Source organism: Lepisosteus oculatus, chromosome 25, assembly GCF_040954835.1.
Source record: "Lepisosteus oculatus isolate fLepOcu1 chromosome 25, fLepOcu1.hap2, whole genome shotgun sequence".
NCBI classification, from domain to species: Eukaryota; Metazoa; Chordata; class Actinopteri; order Semionotiformes; family Lepisosteidae; genus Lepisosteus; species Lepisosteus oculatus.
The window spans coordinates 15,436,631-15,450,829 of NC_090720.1; positions in this window are offsets into that span (position 1 = coordinate 15,436,631).

The window sequence follows — 14,199 nt, forward strand, 5'->3', positions numbered from 1 at the left end:
ATATAAAATTATCCTCTTGAATTCCGATTTCATTCCAGTCAAGTTTAGGTACTTTGCTTGATGCGCAACAGAGCCTAACAGGTGATGGCTTTGTAGGAGGACCATGATGGCCTACAGTGATCCTCAGTGACTTATGGCCTTTGCATAACTTTCTTAGCACTTTGGGTCTCAATTCAGATGTTACTCTGAAAACAAGGTGAGGGAATTAACTAAAACATTTACTAAAAGTTTGTATTGTATCTTCTTGACTATGTATTTCTTTACTTTTATTTATTTTATTAACTCCACCTCAGGATGTCTGGTCTCAAAAGATAACATAGCCACACATAGCTGGGATAGTTCTCAGGGAAATGACAGAGTGACCTCTCTTGGGATAAAATTATCTATTCAGCAGAAGGGGGTGCTTGTCACGCAAGACGGTAATAAAGAAAATATATGTACTGGTCAGCTTTCTAGAATGCTATTTTGATGAGGTAAGGACTCCTCTTTATAAAAATCCCTTCTCCTCTCCACAGCTTCAAACAGAATGTCCTGAACTGCAGTGAGTACAAAATAATGTAAAGAGCTGAGGTGTGTGTGTGTGTGTGTGTGAACATCTGGAAAGTCCTAGGCTATAATATAGTAGATGGGGTCGAGATAGAGGAAATTGTCATGATAGCATTCCGCCCGGTCTGTGCGGTAAACCCAGGACTGAGGCACCTGGTGCGAGTGGATGCTTTTACATCCAAGTCAGGTGTAGATAATAACAGTAATGGCTATATGCTGTGTTCTTTCCCGTCAGCCGTGGTGTCAGGTATTGTCTACTGAGTCACGGATGCAATACGGCCAAAGGTGATAACTTGGACTGTACTTGCAGGGGAGCCAGAGATGGTAACTCAGTTCGTTAAAGCTAAAGATAAGAACTTGGTCCATGTGGTTCAGTTGTTTAGCCTGAAGGCCTGAAGGCTTGCCTCATTTGAGAGGTCACCTGGCACGTGTAGGAGTGAAAGTTAGACAGAATGGGTTGGTGTGAGGACAAATTAACAGAGGTCTCTGACTGGGTGTCAGAGATAAACAAACAAAGGGCTCAACAAAATATTATTGAAAAAACAGAATGGGACAACAGTGAGAAGTCCCTGACAAAAAAACTTAAAGCAATGGCTGAGAGAAATGTGATCTTATTTGCTAAGAATGAGAAACCCAAGAAATATCTCAGAGATTGTAAGCAGGAAGTTGAAAATCTAAAGAAAGAATTGGAAAAGTGTCATAATGACAGTATAGTGCCTAAACTATATACAGATCTAAAACCCTTGCAGGGCAAAAATGAGGACTGGGATAAATACCCAGATTGTCCGTATCCTGATGGGGAATTTGATTGGGGTGATAAATGGTATGATCGTTATAGAGGCGGATCTGAGCCACCTCAGTTGGGAAAAAATATACTCGGGAAGAAAGGATAAGGTAGATAAGGGATTACAAGGATCGGCTTTCACAAGGGGACATCCCCTTTTCATAGAGGAAGGAGAAAAGGTAGCAGGGGAAGGTAGCAGTAGTCAGCGAGTGTTAGAAGACGGGAGAGGGGAAAAACATTTAAACCCAAGCCTTAAGATATAGATCACTGGGCTAAAGAGGTACCTTACCCAAAGCAGGAATGCAGCAGACATGGAGTCCTCTACAGGAATTAAAAGATACATATAATATTAAACATATAGAGGCAGCTATGATTCTAAGGAGAGTAGGAGAAAAGTGGGCTGGTGTGTTGTGAACATATGTAGCAAGAAAAAATGAAGAAGAGGGGTGGAGCATGGTGTGGAATTTTCTGAAAGAATACTATCCACCCAGGACAGACTGGAAGAAAGTTATGTTAACAGAAAGAGAGTGAGGATGTGTCAGATTTCACAGAGAGGTTTGTTACTCTGTGGCTTGAATACTCAGGCTTAGAAATTATGAAGAAGTTAATGAAGATAAGTTAGTAGTGAAGTAAGAGACAAGATGTTAAAAGGGTTAATAACTTAAGTCAGTTCTGCCTGAAAATTAGACTAAGTTCTAAGCAACAGGGGTTTATGGCAGGAAAGGGGGTTAACTGATAAGGATTCCAGATGCGAGCAAGGAACCCCCTGGGGGCATAATCTTAAACTGACCATTTGGCCAAATACCATGACCCCCCCTTACCATAACATCGAATGATGTCTGAAGCAGCAAGCAAGGACTATATAACCTGAAAGTTTGTACCGGCACATCGAACAATACTTCGGTTTTGTTGTTTCTTGCGGGAAACAAGACTTCGGCTTTATTGTTCCTTGCATGTGTAGCGGCGAGGTTTATTAATAAGAAAGAATTAAGTGTTTCGGAGCTTTCCCAAATTAGGCCTCATCTCTCTGTTCATCTCTGTGGTGCAGCCACAGAGAAACTATTCATGCAGGCTGATTTAAGGTTTCCTTTGATAGCTCCCAAAGGGGGATGCACTTAGCTAAGCCTGGCTATCATGATCAATGGTTATCCATTGGCGCCTATCTGTCTAGGGAGTGCCAGCTGGACATCTGGACTGCATTCCTAAGTGTCAGGAGTAAGTGACTCATATCTCACCTTGATCAACCAATCAGGGACTGGTAGGGCCGAGTAACACACGTGGGACTCTGATGCCCATGGAACTTTCAGCCAATCAACGAGCTGAAGTTCCTCCAGGTAAAAACAGGCAACACAGAGAGCCTGAGAGATTCAGGAGAGGATTCAGGAGACTTCTGAGACTTTTCTAAAGGGAATTCAAAGGAGAATTCCAGGGCAGGACGGCCCAGGAGCAGAAGGCTCCCAAGGGCAGGACATTCTCGCAGCGCACCTCCTGACCATCCTGAGACTCAGCCCGGACAACCACGGAACGGCCAGTGTGTCCGAGTGCCAGAACTTTCCTTTGTTCTAAGAGTCTAGAGCGAAGGTTGCCAGAGAGTAACCAGAGGATCCACCCGAGGTTAGCACCAGCAGCAGGCCTCGTGAACAGGTCGGAACTGTGGACAGCTGAATCACTATTCAGAACTAGCTCTTCATCAGGAATGAACCGGTCCTCTTCCTGACTTGCTGGGACTCACAGTCATCTTTTCTCCTGTGCACAAACTTTGCTAGTTAAAGCCAACACTAACTAGCCAGTCAGTGAGCATTAGCAGCGCACCGTCGCAAGCCGCAAAGCACAGCCTGGCACGGAGCCAGAGAATGCGGATTGGACAACAACAAGCCTGCAACTGTTTCTTTGTGCCCGCAGGAGATCTGAATCCCCAGAGATTGGATGAGTATTCAACTTCAATGCATTACAGCTCGAGAATTCAATTGTTATCCCAACCAGTTGATATCAGTTTAATTCCTAAGAGTTATGTACTTGTTTTGAGTATCTGATGTAGAAGTTGTAACCAAGTGCATTTACGAAATGATCTTAATGAATGATATACTGAACGTATGTCCTCTTGATATATGTAACTCTTTGTAACTGACTGAATATATACTTTTTGTATTCTGATAACCCTCTCGATAAGATCTGTTAGGTTTACATGCATATTTTATGTATTAATAAATGTATCCTCGTGTATTAGTACCTGTGTGTGTGCGTTGTTTGAGTTATGTCGCATGGTTGGATTCTAAAGCCATCAAAAGAATCAATTTTGTGATTTACTGCTACAATTAATAATTGTCCCAGTAAATGCAAAAACCCTACAGAACTGGTGCCTTCAGAGAGCACACTACCATTACATTTTGGCTATGGCAACGTTACATTTTTGGCGTCCCTGAATGGACGTGGCAAGACTGAAATGAGTCAACCAAGCAGAATAATTCCTATAAAACGCAGCGGGTTTTATACATGCAAAGAAACAAGTAATAGGTTTATTCCATGCTGAAAAAAAGAAGAAAGAGAACACAACGTTTCGGCCGTGGAGCCTTCTTCAGGTGTGAGAGAGACAGGGCAGTAGGCAAAGGTAAAGTAGCGGGAGAACAAAGGTTGAGAGGGAGGAGGAGTGAGAGGCGGGAGCAGGGGACAGAAAGAGAGGCCAATCAAGAGGTGTGAAGTCAGAATGGGTGCAGAGAGGTGTGAAATGAAACTTCCAATGAATGGAGAAAATTTAAAAGAACAGTAATCTGTCGTTAAGGGAAGGGAGAATGTGTGATCCTAGCTGCAGAATAATTTTAGTTTCGGTGGTCTTTCTGATGTATGAGTTCGGAAAACCGTTTTATACATGACAATACAGTGTGCTGAAAGCCGAAAGAAAAAAAGTTCCCCTTGCTCTTTAAGCAGTGCTTGATTGTTTTGTGATCTTTTGCAATCTACCGGGTTGATTGCATACTTGATCTTGTGGTTTTCTGTGGTAAAACTGTGATTTCGTACTTAAAAGTAATACTCTTTAAGTTTAACGATGGTTGCTAAAAGGTCTGAATTCGAGTTACTATTAAGCACTCTCTCTAGCAGCAACAGGTCTGACCACGATCTCTTCCATATCTCCGTCAGTGGAGAAGCTAGGAAAATAAATCTCCATTCTCTGAGAGAGCTAGCGAAGGACATAGAGAGATTTGACCCCGCAGTGTCAGAGAATAATATCGAGAGTTATATTCAAGACCTCAGGTATAACCTGCAGTACCTGCCAAACGCCACAGAACAGGAGAAAGTGTTTCTTATCAGGAAAACTACCAGCAGAGCTGTACATGAGTGGATGGCTAGGCAGATGAAAGAAGTCTGTAATGATTTTGAGGAGCTGTCAAGCACTTATCGAAGAATACAGTACGTTTATTGACCCTTCTGCCGCGATAGCCGCCGCCCTTAACATTAAGCACGAGAGAGCAGAGTCCCCTCGCGAATATTACGAGAGACTTAGACGAACTTATTTTGCAGGGCGAAATGATGAGGGTTGCGAAGAGAACACACATTTTGAGGGTTTATTCACTGCAAATCTCCACCCGTCAGTCAGAAAGATGATCTTAATGCATACAGATGCACAGACCAAGAAAATGACTGATATTAAGAGATTCGTGCAGAAAGCCTGGGAGTATGATATCCAAAGTCGCTGTTAAAGCGACTGTGTTCGCCGTCAGAGCCAGCAGGGTTAACTCCCTCCTTCTCGAAGTAGCACAGGCTCCTGAGCTGGCTATGCCCCGTTCCAAAGCATGCACACAGGACCGCACCCAGCGTCCTAAGTGCCATGTGAACACCGGGGGAGGGAAAGGGCTAGAAAAGGCTGAACAAAAGGATTCAGTAGCCGCCCGCCTGGCCAGGCTTGAACAAGCTTTATTAGGACAGGGACAACCACTCCCCAAGGCTGCCGGAAGCATGAATGAGCTGATACTCTCCACTGGAGGAGGTGGAGACCCGCCCCCTCTTCCTCCCTCAGTCTATCTGATTGAGCGGAAGGGTTCCTGCCTGGATGAGGTCAGTCACTCCCAAGCGAGTGCTGACTCCACCCCTGAAGTCACAGAACAGGCAGTAAAACACAGAGGAAAAGCAGGAAGCTTTTACCTCAAGGCTGCCATGGGAGATGTCTTACACAGTGAGACACTGATTGACACTGAGGTTGAAAGGTGTTTGATGTCACAAGGCAAGCTCAAACGGGTAGAAAAATAAAAGGGCATGCGACTCAGAGAGGAGCCTTTGGTGGATCACCAGAAAGGCAAGGTGTGGAAACAGGTCAAGGCTCCTAAGCCTTCTGTACAGAAGGAAAGGGGGGCCAAGAGGCAGACTGTGCTCACACAGTGCCCACCAAACACAGAAGCCTATGTGGAGATTCCTTCTGTTCCCTCTGGACAAGAAATAAAAATATTTTCTTGTTCCCCGGATATACAGGGAAGTCGTGTCCCGGCTGAGGTCCCAACAGCCTCCCTGCCACAGGAGCGGTGCTCCAAGCAGCCGCCTGATCCACCAGGTAAAGCACACCCCTTTTACATCCCTAAAGAGGAGCAGATCTCCCCACCTGGCGATGAAAAAGAGCTTTCCCTGTGCACCCTGGCACCCAAGAGGGGCCAGGAACACCACCCTGCAGTGGTGGAAGGGATCCAGATGGCAGGAGAGCAGGTTGGTGATGTAGCCCTCACCCTTAGCCCTGAGAGGTCCTCTATTAGTGAGGATCTGCTTGAGCAGCTGTCACAGGGCCACCGCCAGGTGCCCCTGGTGCAACATTCACAGGTTAGACAGGAGGCCCAGGTGGACACTGGGACTACTGCGCTGTGGACACACCTGATCCCAGATGCCGATTCCCTCTGCTGTGACCCAGGGAACCTGCAGTCAGGTAACATTATTTCTCACAACTACCAGGTAGTGAGTGAGACTGACCTGATTGTTCCTGCCTCAATGGGAGGGTTGCCAACACACCCAGTCCCCCAGAAGGGACAGGGAATGAAAGCCGAGCCGATTTTCTTACAGCCACCAGCTCACTCTGTCAGTCTGAGTCTGACCAACAGTGGTTCAGACAGACTGGAGCTGGATGGTCAAGCCACCCGCCTGCCAGTGCAGGACATCGCAAAGAGGGGTGTCAGAATCCCTGCCTGCACTGACATGGGCCTGGTGGGTGATAGCAAGTTCAAAGACAATGAACTAGCCATCCCAGTGCTGGGGCAGCTCCCTGAACCCCTAGCGAGGGAGGGGGGGAGCGAGCAAGTGTCCTACACCTACCCCCAGCGAACGATTGTAAACATGCCGATAGAGGGATTCCTCAATCAGGAAGTGTGCAGGGTGAACCTGAACAGTGAGAATGGGATAACAATCCCAGATCACTCAGATGCTCCAGATGACCACTCAGCCGAGGGTCAGGCATGCTGCACCGCTGCACCGCCCCCTGCAGGGTTCCTAGAGCACAGGCATGAACAAATTGAAAAAGCAGATGCCCTGGAAAAGGAGGAGCAGCATCAGCAGCTGCGTCAGATCTCCCCAGATTTCCAGGATGTTGGTCCTCAAGATGCCACAGGGCATACTGAGATCTTTCACCATGTACACGCTGCACCAGCTTAGAAAGGCAACAGTCACTCAGAAGGAGATGACTGGGATCAGGCACCCGAAAAGACTTTTGGGAGGACTGATTGCTGCCGCCACTGTTGCACATTTGCTATTTCTGGTAGGTTTGTTTGCTACTGGCACTCTCACCCTGACTGCCCCAAGAAGGCAGGTGTCAGAGATGCCAGAGGGTAGTGACAGACTGTATCAACAGCAGCAAAAGTTGGAAAGCTTAGGGAAAACCCTACAGGCAACTTCCTATGCAACAGGGTTAAACCTTATTCCCCAACCAGTGGACATGATTGTTGGTGTTATACAGTGGGTTTATGCTTGTGTACAACAGGCCAGAATGTTTACACAAGACCTGTTAAGGGAGTTTAGTGCCACTGTAGCCAGTCTTACCACGGCACAAATCCCAACCCACTTGATTCGACTCTTCTCAGTAGAGGAGTGTGTGACATTAACCCCATCGCTCATAGCTTACCCAGAAGGCAATCCAAGATTGAATTCGGTTCCAAATCTTGAGATGGGTATGGCTACCAAAGCTATCCATTGGCTGTGTCTAAATGATTCAACAATGAAGGGTGTAAAGCTACTAACGAGCAGAGGGAGGTTAATGAACCCCATGAAGAGCAGGTGGGAAGTAAATGGCTGGTCAGCACACCACATTTAACTGACACTATGACTTGTGTCAAGCATGATACAGCTACCGCAATGCAGCTGCCTAATCAAACAGTTTTCCTGCAAGTTCCCAAGGACGCCACAGTGCTCTTGAACTTAACACTGTACTGTCTAGAACCAGACAGCATAAGACCAAACTTGAGGTCGTGGATGCCTTCAGGTGCCACACTATTGAATTGGATAGAAATCCAAGAAACAGTATGCCCTGAAGAGGTACAGGTAGTTAGTTTGCTTTAATGGAACAAACCTCCAAACCACCCTAGCAGATACCCAACACAGGTATTGTGGTTAATCGGGGGGCTGGGAACAGGAACTGGTGTTATTGTAACACTGCTGCCGGGTAGCTGGATCATGACTGACAGTGTACTCTGAATGCTGTACTCTCACATCAAGATGTACTCCGAGTTGCACCAATGAGGAAAAGGTAGCATTTCAAAAGAGAGGAAGTTACTTCTTCCCCAATATCTACTACAGAGGTATCAGATATTGACAGTGAACTTCCTGATGTTTAACTCCTAGACTTAGATAATGTCTCCTACTGTGTTTATACATACTCCAGATGTTATTCATCCTGTTTGTATCCAATGCTGGTTCCGGTATGAATTCTCGAGGAGTAATGTGGACATTTAAGATTAATGTTCTAATGACAAGGGACATCACTTAACTCTGTTTTGTTTTGAAGGCAACAACGCCTCAGGACCTCGTGACCTTCAAAAAGGGGGGATATGTAGCGGCAAGGCTTATCAATAAGAAAGAATTAAGTGTTTCGGAGCTTTCCCAAAGGAGGCCCCATCTCTCTGTTAATCTCTGTGGTGCAGCCACAGAGAAACTATTCATGCAGGCTGATTTAAGGTTTCCTTTGATAGCTCCCAAAGGGGGATGCACGTAGCTAAGCCTGGCTATCATGATCAATGGTCATCCATTAGCGCCTATCTGTCTAGGGAGTGCCAGATGGACATCTGGACTGCATTCCTAAGTGTCAGGAGTAAGTGACTCATATCTCACCTTGATCAACCAATCAGGGACTGGTAGGGCCGAGTAACCCACGTGGGACTCCGATGCCCATGGAACGTTCAGCCAATCAACGAGCTGAAGTTCCTCCAGGTAAAAACAGGCAACACAGTAAGATTCAGTAAGATTCAGGAGAGAATTCTGTGGACTTTTCTAAAGGGAATTCAAAGGAGAATTCCAGGGCAGGACGGCCCAGGAGCAGAAGGCTCCCAAGGGCAGGACATTCTCGCAGCGCGCCTCCTGACCATCCTGAGACTCAGTCCGGAACGACCAGTGTGTCCGAGTGCCAGAACTTTCCTTTGTTCTAAGAGTCTAGAGCGGAGGTTGCCAGAGAGTAACCAGAGGATCCACCCGAGGTTAGCATCAGCAGCAAGCCTCCTGAACAGGTCGGAACTGTGGACAGCTGAATCACTATTCAGAACTAGCTCTTCATCAGGAACGAACCGGTCCTCTTCCTGACTTGCTGGGACCCACAGTCATCTTTTCTCCTGTGCACAAACTTCGCTAGTTAAAGCCAACACTAACTAGCCGGTCAGAGAGCATCAGCAGCGCACCGTCGCAAGCCGCACAGCACAGCCTGGCACCGAGCCAGAGAGCACGGATTGGACAGCAACAGCCTGCAACTGTTTCTTTGTGCCCGCTGGAGATCTGAATCCCCAGAGATTGGATGAGTATTCAACTTCACTGCATTACTGCTAGAGAATTCAATTGTTATCCCAACCAGTTGATATCAATTTAATTCCTAAGAGTTATGTACTTGTTTTGAGTATCTAATGTAGAAGTTGTAACCAAGTTCATTTACGAAACGGTCTAAATGAATGATATACTGAACGTATTTCCTCTTGATATATGTAACACTTCGTAACTGACTGAATATATACCTTTTGTATTCTGATAACCCTCTCGATAAGATCTGTTAGGTTTATATGCATATTCTATGTATTAATAAATGTATCCTCGTGTATAAGTACCTGTGTGTGTGCGTTGTTTGACTTATGTCGCATGGTTGGATTCTAAAGCCATCAAAAGAATCAATTTTGTGATTTACTGCTACAATTAATAATTGTCCCAGTAAATGCCCAAACCCTACAGAACTGGTGCCTTCAGACAGCACACTACATTACATTTTGGCTATGGCAACGTTACACTCTCATGTTTGAGCTGTCGCCATCAAAGTCTTTACCGAAAATATTACTAATAGTATTAATAATGAATGACCTCGGACAAGCTGTAAACTCAAAGTATTGCCCTCGTCCACATTATTTTTTTCATTGACCATCTTTGTAAAAGTAACAGCTTTTCGCAATCACACATGTCATCGCTATTCTGTCGTTTCGAGAAGAATGCCATATCCTTTGCAAAAGCCTGGACTGCTTACAGTCATTTTCTGACTTTTGAAACCATGCTTTATCTGTGTTTGCCACTGTCGCTGGTTGTGCTTTGCCCTCTGTAATTTGCGCAGGGGCTTCAAGGCTTGTTTTCTGTGAAGGCTCCAGAATTTCCATTCCCATAGGTGCTTCTGGACCCCGTTGCAAACCAGCTACTTGAGTTGCATAAAGCGTTTTTTTCCATCAAAGATTGTATCATTAATGTCTTTATTATCACAGATGAAATGTATGGACCTGTTGGGTACAAAGTTTGGTGGTATTCCTGCACCTGTGACAGGATCCATAGTGGCCAGGGCTATATCCACTTGCAAAATGTTTCTGTAGCTGATGATATGGTCTGCACTGTGGAACACTTTCATAAATGCTTTTGATCTTGTGGTGTAGAGTGCTTGCAAGACCAAGATGCTTTGGGGTCCAGTGTTTGCCACCGCTGACATTGTAGACAAGATCCTGGGTTATACTGAGTATTCTTGTCTGAATCCTTACTTTCTTCTGACAGGGGTCCCCACACTCTGAGTCAACTTCTTCCTCAAGATCATCCTTCAGGATGCTCTGACTGCAAAACATCAGTTTGAGAAACATGAACCCACTCTCAGGTACAGAAGATATAGTTTTATCTTCACGACAACAAATCCTCTACAGACTGGATGAGCAAGGATATCAGATCTCAGTTTTAAAGCCACATGCACCATCTCAAGAAAGCTTTCTTCTGGGTGATATGCTGGAATGTGCAAAGTCTCTTGTTCTGCAGACATTAATGCTGAAAATGGCACATTTGCAAACTGTACTGGATTAAACAGAATTTGTCTGTCTGGGAGGGTTATGCAGTGGTAGACATCAATGATATGTGACTTAAGCTAGGCCTTGAATGTTGTTCTCCTGCTTTCTAATGACTGGTATATCTCTTCATCTGCTATTTCAGCCAAGTGACAGTACCGATTCCACACTGCAGACAGTTCAAGTACTTGTGCTTTTTTAGCATTTTCCTTCAGTTCTCCTACCAACCATTCCATGGCCAGACCAGTTCTTTCACAAGATGTTCCTTCAACTTGTGATGTTTATCTCCAAAACTTTATGTAACATGTGTAGCGGCGAGGCTTAATAATAAGGCAGAATTACAGTGCCTTGCGAAAGTATTCGGCCCCCTTGAACTTTTCAACCTTTTGCCACATTTCAGGCTTCAAACATAAAGATATAATTTTTTTATTTTATGTGAAGAATCACCAACAAGTGGGACACAATTGTGAAGTGGAACGAAATCTATTGGATTTTTGAAACTTTTTTAACTAATAAAAAAATGAAAAGTGGGGCGTGCAAAATTATTCGGCCCCCTTGCGTTAATACTTTGTAGAGCCACCTTTTGCTGCGATTACAGCTGCAAGTCGCTTGGGGTATGTCTCTATCAGTTTTGCACATCGAGAGACTGAAATTCTTGCCCATTCTTCCTTGCAAAACAGCTCGAGCTCAGTGAGGTTGGATGGAGAGCGTTTGTGAACAGCAGTTTTCAGCTCTTTCCACAGATTCTCGATTGGATTCAGGTCTGGACTTTGACTTGGCCATTCAAACACCTGGATACGTTTATTTGTGAACCATTCCTTTGTAGATTTTGCTGTATGTTTGGGATCATTGTCTTGTTGGAAGATAAATCTCCATCCCAGTTTCAGGTCTTTTGCAGACTCCAACAGGTTTTCATCCAGAATGGTCCTGTATTTGGCTGCATCCATCTTCCCCTCAATTTTAACCATCTTCCCTGTCCCTGCTGAAGAAAAGCAGGCCCAAACCATGATGCTGCCACCACCATGTTTGACAGTGGGGATGGTGTGTTGAGGGTGATGAGCTGTGTTGCTTTTACGCCAAACATATCGTTTTGCATTGTGGCCAAAAAGTTCGATTTTGGTCTCATCTGACCAGAGCACCTTCTTCCACATGTTTGGGGTGTCTCCCAGGTGGCTTGTGGCAAACTTTAGACAAGACTTTTTATGGATATCTTTGAGAAATGGCTTTCTTCTTGCCACTCTTCCATAAAGGCCAGATTTGTGCAGTGTAAGACTGATTGTTGTCCTATTACACTTACACTGTAAGTGTTCTGAGCCTTCCCAAATGAGGCCCCAATTCTCTGTTCATCTCTGTGGTGCAGCCACAGAGAAACTATTCATGCAAGATGTTTTGCATGGGTCATTTGCAACCGGGTCATTTTTCAGCTTGTCATGTGGCAGAAATGGATTCAGTACATATTAATCCTTTAGACAAGCATGCCTGACAGCTGGTAACATAAAATGCCTGACAGTTCACGTTTTCAAAAAACACTGCTAGTCTGAAAAGTAAAAAAAAAAAGTGTAAAAAACACTTATAAGCAATATAAGAAGCCTCTTTAGGGCCGACAGTATTGAAATACTATAACAAAAAATAATATGTATCTATTTTACATTTTTTTGAAGGCTGTGAAAACCAATTCTGTGAAATGGACTTTCAAAGAAAACAAAATGTCTCTGTGGCTATTTCCTGTTTTTGGTTTACTTACTTATATTTCTTTAAAGAGTGTGAACTAAGAAGGACATATAAAAAAACCAAAGGTACAGGCAAGATGTCCAAGAGGTTCTCTTTAATTCACGACCACAACCACGTCTGTGCTGTGTGAGATTTCCAAGATAATTCAATATATTAAAAGGTTCCTTCATTCCAGGAGGGCAGAGACCTTGACTTCCATTTTGAGGGAAGAGATGGATAAGGTTAAAGTGTTTCTAACTTGATTTTCCTACATTATTGATAAAGAGGTGAAGGAAAGGGTTAAGAGTGCATTGTAGCTCTTAGCTGTCTGGGCAGTGAAACTGCATGAGGAATAACAGGAACAATTGATAAGGTAATGTGGCACTGAAATTGCGCCAGACTTAAAAATACAAATACTTACAGAAAGTCTCTCGATTGTAAAACAAGTGTAAAAAAACAAGACAAAGTGCAAACAGTGCATCAAGACAATGTACAAACAAACAATAAACAAAGTAAACATGTAGACAGTTTGAATGTAAACAATTGAGACGTGTAAACAATAACTAGAGATATGCAATAGACAAGAAATCATAAAGAGGTAAATGGTGATGGTGTAGGTGTGGTCCGAGGGGGATGGCTAAATGTGTTCGCCAGTCTCACTGCTTGTGGATAGAAGCTATTGAAGAATCTAGTGGTAAGTGTCCGTATGCTCTTATATCTCTTGCCTGAGGGCAGTGGGGTGAAGAGCTCATGCCCGGGGTGGTGACTGTCCTCTGTGATGGCCAGAATTCTACCACGGCAGCGGTCCTCATAGACCTGTTTAATCTCGGTGAGACCGCAGCCGATGATCTTCTGGGCCATATTGACCATTCTCTGCAGTGCCTTTCTTTCTCGCGAAGAGGTGTTGCCATACCACACGGTGATCCCGTTGGTGAGGACGCTCTCGATGGAGCAGCGGTAGAAGTTCACCAACACATGTATTGGCATCCCCCATCGCTTGAGGCACCTCAAGAAATAAAGGCGCAGCTGAGCCTTCTTCATGATAGAGTCAGTGTTCACAGTCCAGGTTAGATCTTTAGAGATGTGAATTCCCAAAAACCTAAAGCTGGTGACTGTTTCCACTTCCGTTCCATCAATACTGAGTGGGCTGTGAGTATATGGCCTGTGTCTCTGAAAGTCCACTATTAGCTCTTTCGTTTTCTTTATGTTCATCCAGGTTATTGCTATGACACCTCCTAAGCAGCTGTACAACTTCATCCATGTAAGTGGACTCGTCATCATCACTGATCAGTCCTATAATAGTGGTGTCATCGGCAAACTTAATGATGCGGTTGTTGCTGTGTTTTGCTATGCAGTTGTGAGTAAATAGGGAGTACAACCTTGGACTCAGACAGCAGCCTTGTGGGGTTCCAGTGCTCAAGGTGAGTGGTGTTGATGTTTTATTGCCTATCCGCACCACCTGTGGTCTCTCGATAAGAAAGTCCAGCAGCCAGTTGCAGACAGAGTTGCACAGACCTAATCCCCTGAGCTTTGTCACCAGTTGACTGGGTATGATGGAATTGAATGCTGAACTATAGTCCACAAACAGCATTCTCACATACAAGTTCTTAGTGTCCAGGTGTTCCAAGGCTGTATCCAGAGCCAGGGAGACAGCATCATCCACTGATCTGTTGTTCTGGTAGGCGAACTGCAAGGGGT